This window comes from Bidens hawaiensis, unplaced genomic scaffold (genome assembly GCF_021521415.1).
Source record: "Bidens hawaiensis isolate Kalapana, Puna unplaced genomic scaffold, B.hawaiensis_p1.1 tig00009543_1, whole genome shotgun sequence".
Classification (NCBI taxonomy): domain Eukaryota; kingdom Viridiplantae; phylum Streptophyta; class Magnoliopsida; order Asterales; family Asteraceae; genus Bidens; species Bidens hawaiensis.
The window spans coordinates 392,669-406,497 of NW_027491711.1; the positions used below are offsets into that span (position 1 = coordinate 392,669).

The 13,829-nt window shown below is 34.1% G+C and overlaps 1 pseudogene; it reads left to right on the forward strand.

The window, feature by feature from the left end:
- The first annotated feature begins 8,345 nt into the window (after positions 1-8,345).
- On the forward strand, positions 8,346-9,841 carry LOC143532828 (xyloglucan galactosyltransferase XLT2 pseudogene; annotated as a pseudogene).
- Positions 9,842-13,829: the final 3,988 nt, after the last annotated feature.

A 13,829-nucleotide genomic window follows, 5' to 3' on the forward strand; every position in this document is an offset into this window, starting at 1 on the left:
TTTTCATTACATCATATATTTTCTTGTAAAAGTAAGAGCCACCTATTTATAGGATCATGTGGAACTAACCCTAAATTCCTAATCTCAACATAGGCTTGTCCTAATTGGGCTTACAATGATTTGAGTCTAATATATTGGTTGGTCTTATTAGCCGTTCGGTATCGAACATGCTCGTTGGTTTATTTGTATAACTATTATAAATTAAATATGGTACACTAACTTTTTTTTTCAGTGTAGTTTTTTATTTTGCAACAACTCATTTACAATTACTAAAACGAAATTCTACGGAAAAGAACAAAAGAGTGACCTGTGTTAAACTTGTAATCAAATTAAGGAAAATATCTTTTTAATCATGAAGAATGGTAGTTGTTACTACTTGTAAGAGTTTTCAGTTATATAGGTTTATAAATTTGGAAGTGTGGCATATTCTTTTGTTATTTTATTAGAAAAACAAACGTGATTGAATAATGGGGTAGAAACCTTAATGATTTTATGTTGCTAAAATTGAATAATATAGCGCACCTTCAGCTTGTTTTTACGTGGTTAATTCTAAATCCCATAGGTTGTATGTGTAATGACAGGTGTAATACGAGAAGACGCTAGAAGGTTATATTGTCGGTGGCCATCTTTGGTGAGAACGTGATGGGCCGATTGGGCCCACCTGGAAGAATCCAGTTGTATGACTACGACCAGGTTCCTCCATGGCTCAATCCATCCCATCGATACAGCCTAACGATTAACAACATTCCAACACCCGTAGCAACCTATTTTCTTTTCTTTCTTCCTTTTTTTTATAGAACGGTAAATTTCAAAGCACCGGCGAACTAGCCATGAGCTAGACGCCAAAAAAAATTACAAGAGGAAAGTAAAATGAAAAGCTAAACCAATCTTTCTAATTCAAAGCTTTATACTTGAATCTATTTTTCATTTAAAGAAAAACCCAACAATTATAGATCCTCTATTACCTTAAAAGCCGAGATTTCTTTATTGGAGAATGTTGTTTCATTCCTCACTTTCCATAGCAGCCTATTCAATTCTATTAATTCGGCTTTTTGTTTCTAAAACATGTTACAACCTATTTTAATATTTGTTCTGGTTTACGTTATGTTTTTCATGGTTCATGCTTTGTGATAAATGTTCTTTATATTAACTTTTCATCATATTAAACATTATTGAGTCCTTTTTTTCATGCTTTTATTTAGGAAAATTGGAAATAAATAATCTCATATTTTGTGTATTGGCCGATAATATTCTCATCTTTAAAAATCACTAATCAACGGTCTCACCTTTTAACTACTTTTGTTTCATTGGTCCTCCGTTAAAAAATACTTAACGTCGTTATGTTTTTTCCCTAGTTTTAAACCGATGTTTTAGGGCTTTTGATCGGAAAAATTATACGAGTCGACCAATATAAAACTTATCTCGAAATGGTGATCTAAACGACAAAATAATGTTTCAATTCGGGTGCTTGAATTTCCAATTAACAAAAATTAAGCCATTGAATCACCGTTTCAAGATAAGTTTTACATCAGTCGACTCATATCGTTCTTCCGATCAAAAGCCCTAAAACATCGGTTTGAAACTAGTGAAAAAACATAACGACGTTAAGTATATTTTAACAAAGGACCACTGAGACAAAAATAGTTAAAAGGTGGGACCGTTACTATTGATTTTTAAAGGTGAGATTATTATCGGCTAATACACAAAAGATGAGATTATTTATTTCCAATTTTCCTTTTATTTATTTTATCACAATTTAAATCACTATCTTGGTCCCATCTAACTTTGTTTTATTTATCATTATCAAAATTATCGTTAAATCTTTGGAAGAGTCATATTGGAATTTAGGGGCACCCAAAATCTAAAAAACGAACGTGGTTGTGCCCATTTATATATACTTGTTTATTTTAACTCAATTAAACCATTATTTGGAGGCAAAGAAACGCACCGTGAGGTCCGCCACCAAAGATGAACCTGTTACAGTCAACACCTACAGCCACGTGAGGATCACGTGATCAGTAATTTCGTTCTCGTAAATGACACCTTCAACGTGTCATCTCATAAATAGAGGTGCACAAACCGGTTTTTTTAAAAAAACCGGTTCGGTTATTAACCGGACCGGTTTTTTTTAGCCCGGAAAAAAAACCGGTTCGGTTAATAACCGGACCGGTTAATAACCGGTTTTTTGCTGTCAAAACCCTAACCGGTCTAACCGGTTAGGACCGGTTTAGAAACCGGTTAGAACCGGTTAATAAACCGGTTTTTTTATTAACCGGTTTTTTTTTTTTTTTAAATTTCGCGGTTTCAAATACGAATATTTGTTTTTTATATTTTGTACTTAATGAAGACCATTATTTTTTCACAGTATAAACAAACCGGTAACTACAAGGCAAAACGGTAACTACAAGGCAAAACGGACTGACCGAAGCCATTCTTTGCTTTCGTTGTTAGGGTTCTTTGCTTGGAAGATGAGTATGAGTGTGTGTTGGTGAATGTGTTTTCAACAAACCAAAGATTAAAAACACATAACTTTCATTTATAGTTTTTACATTAAAAATACAAACATTAAATCGTTATCGCATATTCGTAACTCAAAAATACAAACATTAAATCATTAACACTGAAGAAATCTCTGCCAAGAACTGTTGTTCATGATTTAACTCAAAAATACAAACATTAAATCGTGAACTAGCAGATGCTCCTGTTGTTCCCAATCGCAGTTTGTTCATGATTTGCCTCCATGTTTGCTGTTTCTTTAACTAAATTAGAAAAATCCAAATCAACAAGTAAATAAGAGCACATATTAGGAAAAAGAATGCTTAGACACGATTACATGAACAACTTGCTGTTTCTTACTCATGATTTGCCTCCATGTTTGCTGTTTCTTTAACTAATTTTCTTCGCTACCCGATCCCGAGCTATTTCTTAGGTAATCGTCGTACGCGGCTTCTTCATCGGTCATTGGTTGGGTGTGTCCTTCATTGACCTCGTCTTCATACAAGCCCGCTTCATACTCCATTTCCCCCTCGAGTGAGCGTTGATGTTGTGCCCTATCTAAAGAGTCCAAGTAATCCTTGTAGCAAATCGACATCTCTATAGCTGGTGCAGTGAGTCGAGTCCTCCTAATCGATATAACCCTGCCAGAAACAGAAAAAGCAGACTCCGAAGCTACCGTGGAAGCTTGGACCGTTAGTAAATCTTTGGCCATGGCGGCGAGGATCGGAAACTCATCCTCCTTACCTCTCCACCAAGCCAGCAAATCAAGACTTCTAAATTCATTCGGAGTCATGTGTTTCACAAAGTTGGTACCACCATACCTTCCAAGTTCACTGCTTGGGGTGTTTACCTTTTGACGTTTACCGGCGTCTTCCCAAATCATGTAGTACATCCCCATTTCAAGGTCGGTTTGGGATTGGGATTGGGCAACAGCTCTTAACGAGTCATGAATTTGGGAAGACGACCCGTATTTTGTAAGGTAGACATCATACATGTTTGACAAGGGGGTGTTGAAAGCATTCTTTAAAGTTTGGCTATAATAGGGGTTTTGATCGTCGTTTAACCCTAGCTCATCACAAATTTTTTATATTAAAGCTTCAACACCACCAACATTGATGCAAAGGTTTAACGCAGCAGCACATGTCAAAACAGCGGGTAGTTCTTGAAAATATTTTCTAAATTTTTCTTTCATTTTTACACCCATATCAAAATAAGGTGCACCCCTACAATGAACTCAACTTTGTGCACATGACAGCAATTTTTGGTAAAGCAATGGGGCTTGTTTGATAGTAAACCCCGGATAAACTAGTTGTGCAAGATTTAAAAATTTGAAGGACCTCCGTAACGATCTCAATCAATAACCAGTTTCTAGGATCGTACGGTGCACATTTACCCCTACTTGACAAAATCTGATGAAACGCAATTAATGATTCTTTTTGTTGGATGGCTTTCTCAAACATATTACAAGTCGAGTTCCATCTTGTTGGACAATCCCAATTTGGCCCCAACCATTGACAATTAGCTTCTACACAAAATTTTTTGTATCTTGAAAATGTTTTATTGTTGCTAAAAACATTTCGTAACATTATTTTAAAATTGTTTCTTTGCGTTTCGATCACGTTTAACCCATCTTGCACGGCCAAGTTGATAATATGTGCAATGCATCGGCTATGAAAAAACGCTCCATCACAAATAGGTTTATACTTTAATTTTAAATGGCCAACCGCGGCCGTATTGTTGGACGCGTTATCAAACGAAATTGAAAAGATTTTATGTTCAATCTTGTATTGTCGAATGACTTTATCAAAGATTTGAAAAATATTTCTACCCGTGTGCGGGTAATCAAACAATTGAAACGCAACGGTTCGTTTCATCATTTGCCACGACTCGGGGTCAACCCAATGAGCCGTCACACAAATGTATGAGTCGGGCGAACCATGAGGTACCGACCACACATCCGTTGTTAAGTTTACACCAGTTTGTAAGTTTGAAAAGTATGAAATTAGTTCGGATTTAGCGTTTTTCCATGCTTTAAGACAATCTCTTATAAGGGTCGAACGACTTACGTGTTGGTAGCGTGGTTGAACATAGTTTTGCATCATCTCCGTGAATTGAGGGTTGTCGAAGTGGTTGAAATGAAGTGTTTGTTGAATCACAAAGTTTGAAAACTGTTGACGTGCCGCTTCAACGTCGTACGTAAACACCGCTCCTTGATTCGTCATATCCGGCTGCGAACTACTTCCCGATTCGTCCTTCAAGGCCTTGCAAAAGGGCCTTTTTACATGCGCTTTTAAAGTGGAGTTTGCATCTTTGCCATAAAACTTCAAACAATGTTTGCATCGAGCTTTTTGGCTACCGTTAGACATTTCGCATAGGTCGAAATGTTGCCAAACATCATGGTTTCGTTTCGTGGGGATGACCCGAACGACCGTTTCTCCCGTGTTCGAGGCACCCATGTTGACGGATGAAGCAGCACTTTGGGAGGCCATGATAATCGACTACGAAATAAGAGTGGTTTACTCGAGTATGAAATAAACGACTACGAAATAAGAGCGTATGGAGTGGTAATGTGGTATAATTGAGCGTGAGATAACAAAATAATCGCGTATGAAATAAACGTTTAGAGCGTTTGGAGTTGTATAATCGAGTGTGATCTAACTAATACCCAACCTAAACTATATATAGATGTTTGTGGGGGTAAAATGGTAAAAAAAAAAAAAAACGGTCCAAAAACAAAAAAAAACGGGCATATAGCCGTTATAAACCGGTTTTTTTATAAACCGGTTAACCGGTTTTTCCATAACCGGTTAATAAAAAAAACCGGTTTTTCCATTAACCGGTTTTGGATCTAGAACTTGTAACCGAAAGACGAACCGGCGGTTTCTAAACCGGTCAAACCGGTTTTTAAAAAACCGGTTTTCGTAAAAACCGGTTTCCGGTTTAAACCGGTAAACCGGTTCCCCAACCGGTTTTTTTGGCCATCTCTACTCATAGATGCCACAGAACCGGAGCCAGAACCATAATGACATGGCCGGTTGAAAACTGACACGTGTCAGTAAATACAAAGATTGTAGCTATGTCGGTTGCTCTTTGGAACCGGTAACCCCACTGTTGTTATGCTAGATACTTGGCCCTCCTTTTATGCTAGTGACTTAACTGTCCCGTGTTAATTGTTTTATTATATTCACAAGATGCAGGGAAATAATATTGGAAAGTATCATGTATATGCAATTTAAAATTGTTGATTTACATGAATCTTATTCGAAACTTTGCAGATCCCATATTCTAATGGTAAATTGATAATTCACTTTATTCTTAATCCCAGTCTTAATCAATGCTTTGATACCACTTTATATAAATAACAGATGGACTCTTATTTACAAAAGAATAAGCTAAACCGAACAACAGTTTATCAAATAATATCGGTATTATACTTAGCTGGATACTTACGTCACAAACAAATAAATTATACCTTTTTACGTTTAAATAACATGACCCTCGTTAAAAATGAAAAAGGGTTAAAACCAAGTAGACATCTCAATTATTTAGTGAACCCCGTTACATTATTAATTACATTTAGTAGCAAACACTAGTAACCATACCCCCTACAATTTATACTTTAAAACAATAAAACCTTAAAAGTTACACACTACTCAGTACCAGCCTCTAACAATGCGGTGCTTCATAGGGGAGAAAGTTGCTATTGTACAAGTAAAGGATATATAACAAATATAATTACATTGAAATTAATTACTAAGCAAGTTATATTATTATGGTAAGAATTGAAAGAATATGATGCTAAATTAGTCCTTTCTTAACTATTACGTGTGAAGATACCAACTCAATTATAAACCATCAATAAAACACATTGCAAGCCATGGGTTTGATTCTTTTTTCCTTCTAAAGGCAAATTTCATATACCTCCTACGATTCGAATTAGGATCTTCTTGTATTTAATAGACTTTGTCTATGCAACTGACCACTGACCTTAGAATAAGCCACGAGTTTTAATAATGTGATAAGCTAGATCAATCCTTTAAATAAATAGATTCAAAAATTTATGAGTGAGAAGTTATAGTAAATAAATATTATGGGCATAATTCTTATAAATATAACGCTTTTTATATCTTAAATATGCATTTGAGATTCTGAGATCGAAGGTTATTATTGTTAAGATGAATAAAATTAATAAAGATAATAGTTCGTATGATTTATATATTTTTAACTTTTATTCATAAGTGTCAAAAATTACATTGATGTTCATCAATGTTCACGAATGGTTGTTTCTAGTAAACTGAAAAATAACGTATACCTTCTTCAGAAACCATTCATTTTAGTAATTAGTGAACAAACCATCCATATATTTTATCAACTTTATAGAAGTAAGATAAGGTATCAAATGTTTTTTATCACCATAGATTTGTCATTTTGTATAGGATGGAGCTTAATATGTAATTATATAAAATAAAAATCATGCTTTAACGTGCTCAGCTTAAAAAACAAAATTGTGTTAGTTATTATCATTAATCTTTCATATTAAATGGATTTTACATATATTTTTTTTCTTTCTTTTAACATACGGATATTTTGTTCGTTTTTTACAAACGAGCATAAATCTTAGCATTCAAGAATTTAAAAAACAATGCACTTTAACCGTCAGTGAATAGTGCATAAATTTGTCATTTTGTAAAAGATGGAGGTTAATTGTATAACAACTAAAAAACAAAAGCATAAATTGCTAATTTGCCCTCCAATTTACGTCTCAACCATTTCGGCTGAAAATGAAATTTAATAAGTGATATGAAAATGGTAAGTTCTTTATTTATATCGTTTCCTTTTATTTTATTACTAGGTTTTATCTCCCGTATTACGGGGTTGTTATTACTTTTTGTTTTTAATATTTGTATATTTTTTGAATTTTATTTATTGTAAGTAAGTTAATAATATTATAAAAGAGTTTCATAAATAAATGAGATGTTATAACTTGCTTAAAAACTATCTGTGTTAGTTGAGACCCATGACCCGTTTATTTTTTTATTATAAAATTGATTCTTAATATAAATAATATCTTTTTTTTAAAAAATGGATATTAATTTTTAGTATATCCCTATTTCATAGATTTTCATACCAAATATTTGATAAGATTAATTTTTGTCATAATGAGATGTTATAACCCGTTTAAGGGTTATCTGGGTTTGGTGAGACCCATACACATGAATTTGGGTCAAATGCATGAGAAGTCTTTATTTACAAATAAAATAATTTGATGGCTTGAGATGATGCATGAAGCAACCAGTGAGCTTTTAAACGTTTCGTTTATATATATATTTAAGATTATCTTATTTTTCCTATCACTTTTATTTATAAATTTAACTAAAATTTTATTAATTAGTTAATTAACTAATTAAATTTTTAAAAACTCAATAGCTTTATTTTATTTTTGAATGATGAATTTCTGTTACTTGGAATATTGAACTCGAAATCTCTCAAACACTTAATATTTTAAAGGTTTTAAATTTGTCAATGAACTACCAACCCAATTGGTAAAAATAAAACTCTATAGTTTCACTTAATTTATTTATTTTCACTTATTTGATCAAATTATATATTTTCCCATTTTTAATTTATAAATAGCTTGAAACTTTTATTAATCAATTAAACAACTTATTTTGCATTATTAAAGTATCTTTGTTACACTTTAAATAATTTATTTATTTTACTCATAAAAAAACAAACTTGTTGGTATACGTGTTCAACTTAAAGAAAAACAAAACAAAACAAAACTGTACCCTATATCTTCTCAACAAATAATAACGAAACTTTCCCATTGTCTCTAAAACCCACACCACCACTCACCGCCGTCATCTCCTAAACCCATCCAATCTCTACATCCCACATGAAACCTTCCAGGTTCATCAATATCATACTTTCTCTTTCCCCTAAACCAGAATTAGATCGCAGCAAGCATTCACTCAAACGCTACCTCCCTCGTACATCCATCATCTTCTCCGTCTTCTTCCTCCAGATCTTCCTCTTATTAATCGCCCGAAACTACCGCAAATCCACCGTCCTCACTACCCACCAACCCCTCCCTCAACCACCCGTCATTTCCGCCGTCCACGACGACACCGACAACGACTGCCCGTCCGGTAAGGTATACGTCTACAACCTCCCGCCATATTTCAACACAGAATTATTAGAAAACTGCCATGAATTAAACCCATGGGGCTCCCGCTGCGACACGTATTCAAATCACGGACTTGGCCGACCGGCGACACTCGCTGGAGTTGTTCCAGCGAGTATCGCCGGCGCGTGGTTTTGGACCGATCAGTTCGCATCCGAGGTTATTTATCATAATCGGATGCTGAACTATCGGTGTAGAACGCTTGACGCGGAGTCCGCTTCAGCGTTCTACATTCCATTCTACGCGGGACTCGCAGTAGGAAAATATTTGTGGACGAATAATTACACAGCACAGGACCGTGATCGTCATTGCCGTACGATGTTAAAGTGGGTACATGATCAACCGTATTGGAATAAATCGGACGGTTGGGATCATTTCCTTACTATGGGCCGCATCACATGGGATTTTCGAAGGTCGAAACCCGAAGATTGGGGCTCCGGGTGTATATATTTGGCCGGTATGAGAAACATAACGCGTCTTTTAATCGAACGAAACTCGTGGGACTATTTCGATGTTGGGGTACCCTATCCTACAGGATTCCACCCCACATCGAAATCTGATGTCACCACGTGGCAGGACTTCGTTCGTACGCGTACACGCAAAATGCTGTTTTGTTTTGCGGGTGCGACACGTGGCCTTATTAAGAATGATTTTCGAGGGATTTTATTAAACCAATGTTACAACTCTTCGGGTTCTTGTCGGGTAGTGGACTGTGGCGGGTCGAAATGCTCGAACGGGACGTCGCTGATACTTGAGTCTTTCCTCTTTTCGGACTTTTGTCTCCAACCGCGGGGTGATAGTTTCACTAGGAGGTCGATTTTCGATTGCATGATTGCGGGTTCGATTCCGGTTTTCTTCTGGAACCGAACTGCTTATTCGCAGTATGAATGGTTCTTGCCGGGTCGACCCGAAAGTTATTCGGTTTTTATTGATAAAAAGGAGGTTTTAAATGGGAAATCAATAAAACAAGTTCTTGAGAAATTTGGGGCAAATGAAGTTAAGAAAATGAGGGAAAAAGTAATAGAATACATTCCAAGAATTGTGTATGCAAAACCACATGAAGGTATTGAAGGTTTGAAAGATGCATTTGATGTGGCTATTGAAGGGGTTTTGAATAGAATCAAGGATCAAGAACAAGAAGGGTTCAAATGGTAATTATTTTTGGTGAAAATTTGATACATAAGGGTTCAATTTATTTATTTATTTATTTATTTTGTAATGATTGTGAACATTTCTTGTGGGGTGTGATCATCATCATACGTTCATGTTGAGGGGATAGTTAAATTAGTTTATAGTTTATACTAGATTTGCGTGTTGGTGATGCAAAATGTGTACAATTTATATTATTGATTTCGTACAAGTAGATAGCGCACTGATAGCAGTGGACCCTGCTACATAAAGATGCATATGTTCTATTTTGTTTTATTATAATTTTTTTATACAATTTCTTTATTTTGAATGTTGTTAAAATGAGATTAAATGCAATGGATATACCATATATTCTTTAACTAAATTATTAGTTGTAACTATTGTTGAATTTTGAATTTTAATTCGTTTTAAAGAGTTTACATTCGTATAAATGTGAATGGGTAATTTTTTTTTTCCTTTCTTAAAGTTTAAAGTGATAACTAATGATGAACAATGTAAGTGGGCTACTTACGGTAATACAAAGCACCATTAAATAGTTTTAGTAATTACAGGGTCCATGTATGTTATCATTATCATTTCGGAACTCCCACTTTTGTTTTCAAAAGTTAATGTGAAATATACTGGTTTACTGATTTTATTTTCCTAATTGGTTTAGTGGTATTGTATTCTCACTCATTATTTAGAGGTTGCATGTTTACAAATGAAAAGTAAAGGTGATATTTTGTTGTTTAAAAAAAATTGTGATGATCTCGTGAAATTAAAAACAAATTATGCAATATATTTGCATTCTTAATTATGCAATTACTTGTTTTCCGCTAGATCATTGTTGGCTTTGACAAAACATCTTCATATTTTTGAGTTCTTATGAAAACACTAATTTTAGCAAAACCTTATAATAAGCATTTGATTTGTGACCAACGATATTTCGTTAATAACTATGTACATTTGATTTGTGACATAAACAAAAATTCGATTTGTCTTATACTCAAACAAAAATGACGACCGATTTGTGATATTTGGATAATACATGAAGGGCTCATCCTAACTGGAAAAAGTAAGGTTACCAAATGATGTGCTCAAAGCTACCAAACCCATGTCCTGAAACCGAACCGAACCAAACCTAAAAGTGCTATTGGTCAAATGGAATGTTTAATAAATCTTATTATGCACTTTCGATCCACCATACTAACCAATATTGTTTGGTTTACACGTGAGGAGCTCAAGTATCTACGGGTGCCTAGGTGAAGATTTCGCGTGCCACCAGCATTAATGCTATCATCATCTAAGCATATTTAACTATGGAATTCTGTGGGCATAAAATGAATTGATAGTATTTAAGGCCTGACATTGTTCATGAACTCGTGACCTCTCTCGTTCGTTCCCAATCGGTGATTTCTTATAGGCATCACAATCACCCTCTTATGAGCTCATAGTTGTCGGTAAAGTTTGCCACACCACATTAATCAAGGACGCAAGATTCATGTAAAGGCGTCCTAAATACTTCTGGGGTTCATCATCCTCAATGAAGTTTGTTCTACCATCACGGTATTAGAGAATATATTCATCATTATGTTATTGATATGCAATTCCATATTTATAAAAAAACATATGAAATTGCATATCTTTTAACTATGAATAATATAATGATAAATATATTCTCTATACCCGAATGTCACGTTAGTTGCTTTGATATTATTTGAAACATATGATTCCTCATACCAACCAATATTATTCATTTTACCTACGGAGCGACACATACATATATTTTTGCCTAAGTGGTGACTTCTTAAAAGGCCATCAATTTGTTTAAAAGGCCGAATATATTAAAACAAAAACACAAAACTCATAACCAGTAGCTAGAATCACAAGACATACAGAAGGAAAAAACAAGAAACGTACAAAAGGAAGGACATTCATTTTAAGTTTCTTTCCAATCAAACATGCTTAGCTATAGAGTTTTCATTCCAAAGTTAATATGTCCAAATCCAAAGTGTGATGGTGCTTTTGAGGTTGGGCATTTTTTATAAACTCATGATCTCTTCTGTTTACAAAATACTTGGGATTTATTTAAGAAATGAGAATTAACTATTTACAATTTACAAATACGATTACCTACCTAGTATATGCAAAGCCAATATATAATTAAACTGATATCAAATCAAATCTTTTATAATGAATTAGTAGTTTCTTTAAAAATATATTTTATTTACACGTTACCTTTTATGTTTTGTTTTTTGATTTGGTTGTTGTTGTGCTATTGGTTATTCGTGGCGATGGAAGGGCGAGGCCCTGACCGTAAATATGAAGAAAGACTGGAAAGCTGTGAATTAGTGGTAACCAAGTAATATTCTGCGTCAATCTCGGTCTATGTGCCACGTGAAGGACACATGTTCTTATTTCATGGCCAAAACTATTAAAAGATTATGAAAATAGTAATGATGTGTGTGTGTGTTTTTTTAAAAGTATTATTTATTTATCTATCAGTTTTGTCTCTTACCTTTTGTAATTAGATATATCAACAATGAATTGTGTATTCATGTTCATTGCCCCCACCCCTTTGGTGTGATGTTAAAGGTGGTGTTATTATTCAGTAAAAATTGAAGTTCGAGTCTCATAAAAAGCAAAATATAAAAACAAAAAAATTGATGTTCTAAGAGAAAAAAGAAAAGCATACTTGTTCATTTGAAAATTATCTTTGGGTCTTAAAAAGATTAAATTTTTATACAACTACTTAATTTGACACAAAATTTAATTGAATGTTTTGCATTGATTTTGTTTCATGCGTTTGTTTTGTCCCCTCTTTATTTATTATTATTATTATTATTATTATAATAGTTGTTTTCGAACAAAATACTTTTATAAATAACCGTCAAACACCGAACCAATTCCCTTCTCAACCCCGAGGAGAGCCCCCAACCAACAAAACTACATAAAAACAAAATTACACCAATTCAACCATTCTATCAAATTATTTATATATAAGAAATATTTATCCAAGTATTTATTATGTACACGCATATATTAGTTTTGAATATAACAAAATAACCATGATTACAATTTATGAATTTGCTTTTACGCTAAGCATATTTAAACTATCCCACCTTTTTGGAACAAAAGTTGGCATATATACAATTGGTTAGGGGTGCTTATTTCATGCCGAGCTTTAGAATTTATTTCGTCTCAATTTTAAACCATACCGAACAGTTTATATACAGCTTAACAAGAAACCTTAAAAATGGCCTAACTAAAGGATTTTGAGTTATATAACTTCTTGTATCTTTTTTGGAAATTTAATGATCTTATGATGAACTATACACATGATTGGGTTTTGCATAACAATACAATGATGAATAATAGTCGTTCTTAACAGCTTTTATCTTTTATTTATTTATTTGTAATTTTATAGTCTCATAAGCCTAGGGTGTGAAACCAAAACATAGCCAAACCCTCGGTATTGTTTCGTTTGCTTCAATTTTTACCGATACTTGCGTAGGTGCGTTTGTTTTTGTATGTATTAAAATATTTATATTTATCAAATCGATTGGCCCATCAATTCTTCTCCCAGTCCAGTCCCAAGTGCATGTAAACTTTCTCATGATTGTTAGGTCCACATTAAGCAACCATGGACTTAGTTATCTTGTTACCAAGAACCTACTCAATTTGTTAGTCCATCTAAATTCCATAAAGTCTATTTATTATTATAATTTACTTTTTTTAAAAGAAATCTCAAACTTTAAGGGCTTGTATCGTAAATATGCTAAAGTTGTTAAATCAATAAAATATATCAAATAACAAATGACGGTTTCAATTAGGGTTCTGCCTTCGCGCCTATGCACAGGTGTCCAGACTCCAGCGGCATTCCAAACGTCTGTCAAAAGGTGAAACAGTAATAGCTACAGCCTGCAGCGATCGTTCATAGCCGCCAGCGCGCAGCCCCCAGCCGAAGTGCCACCTCTTCTCGCCACCAACACCTACCGGAATACCAGAGCCCGACCTTCGT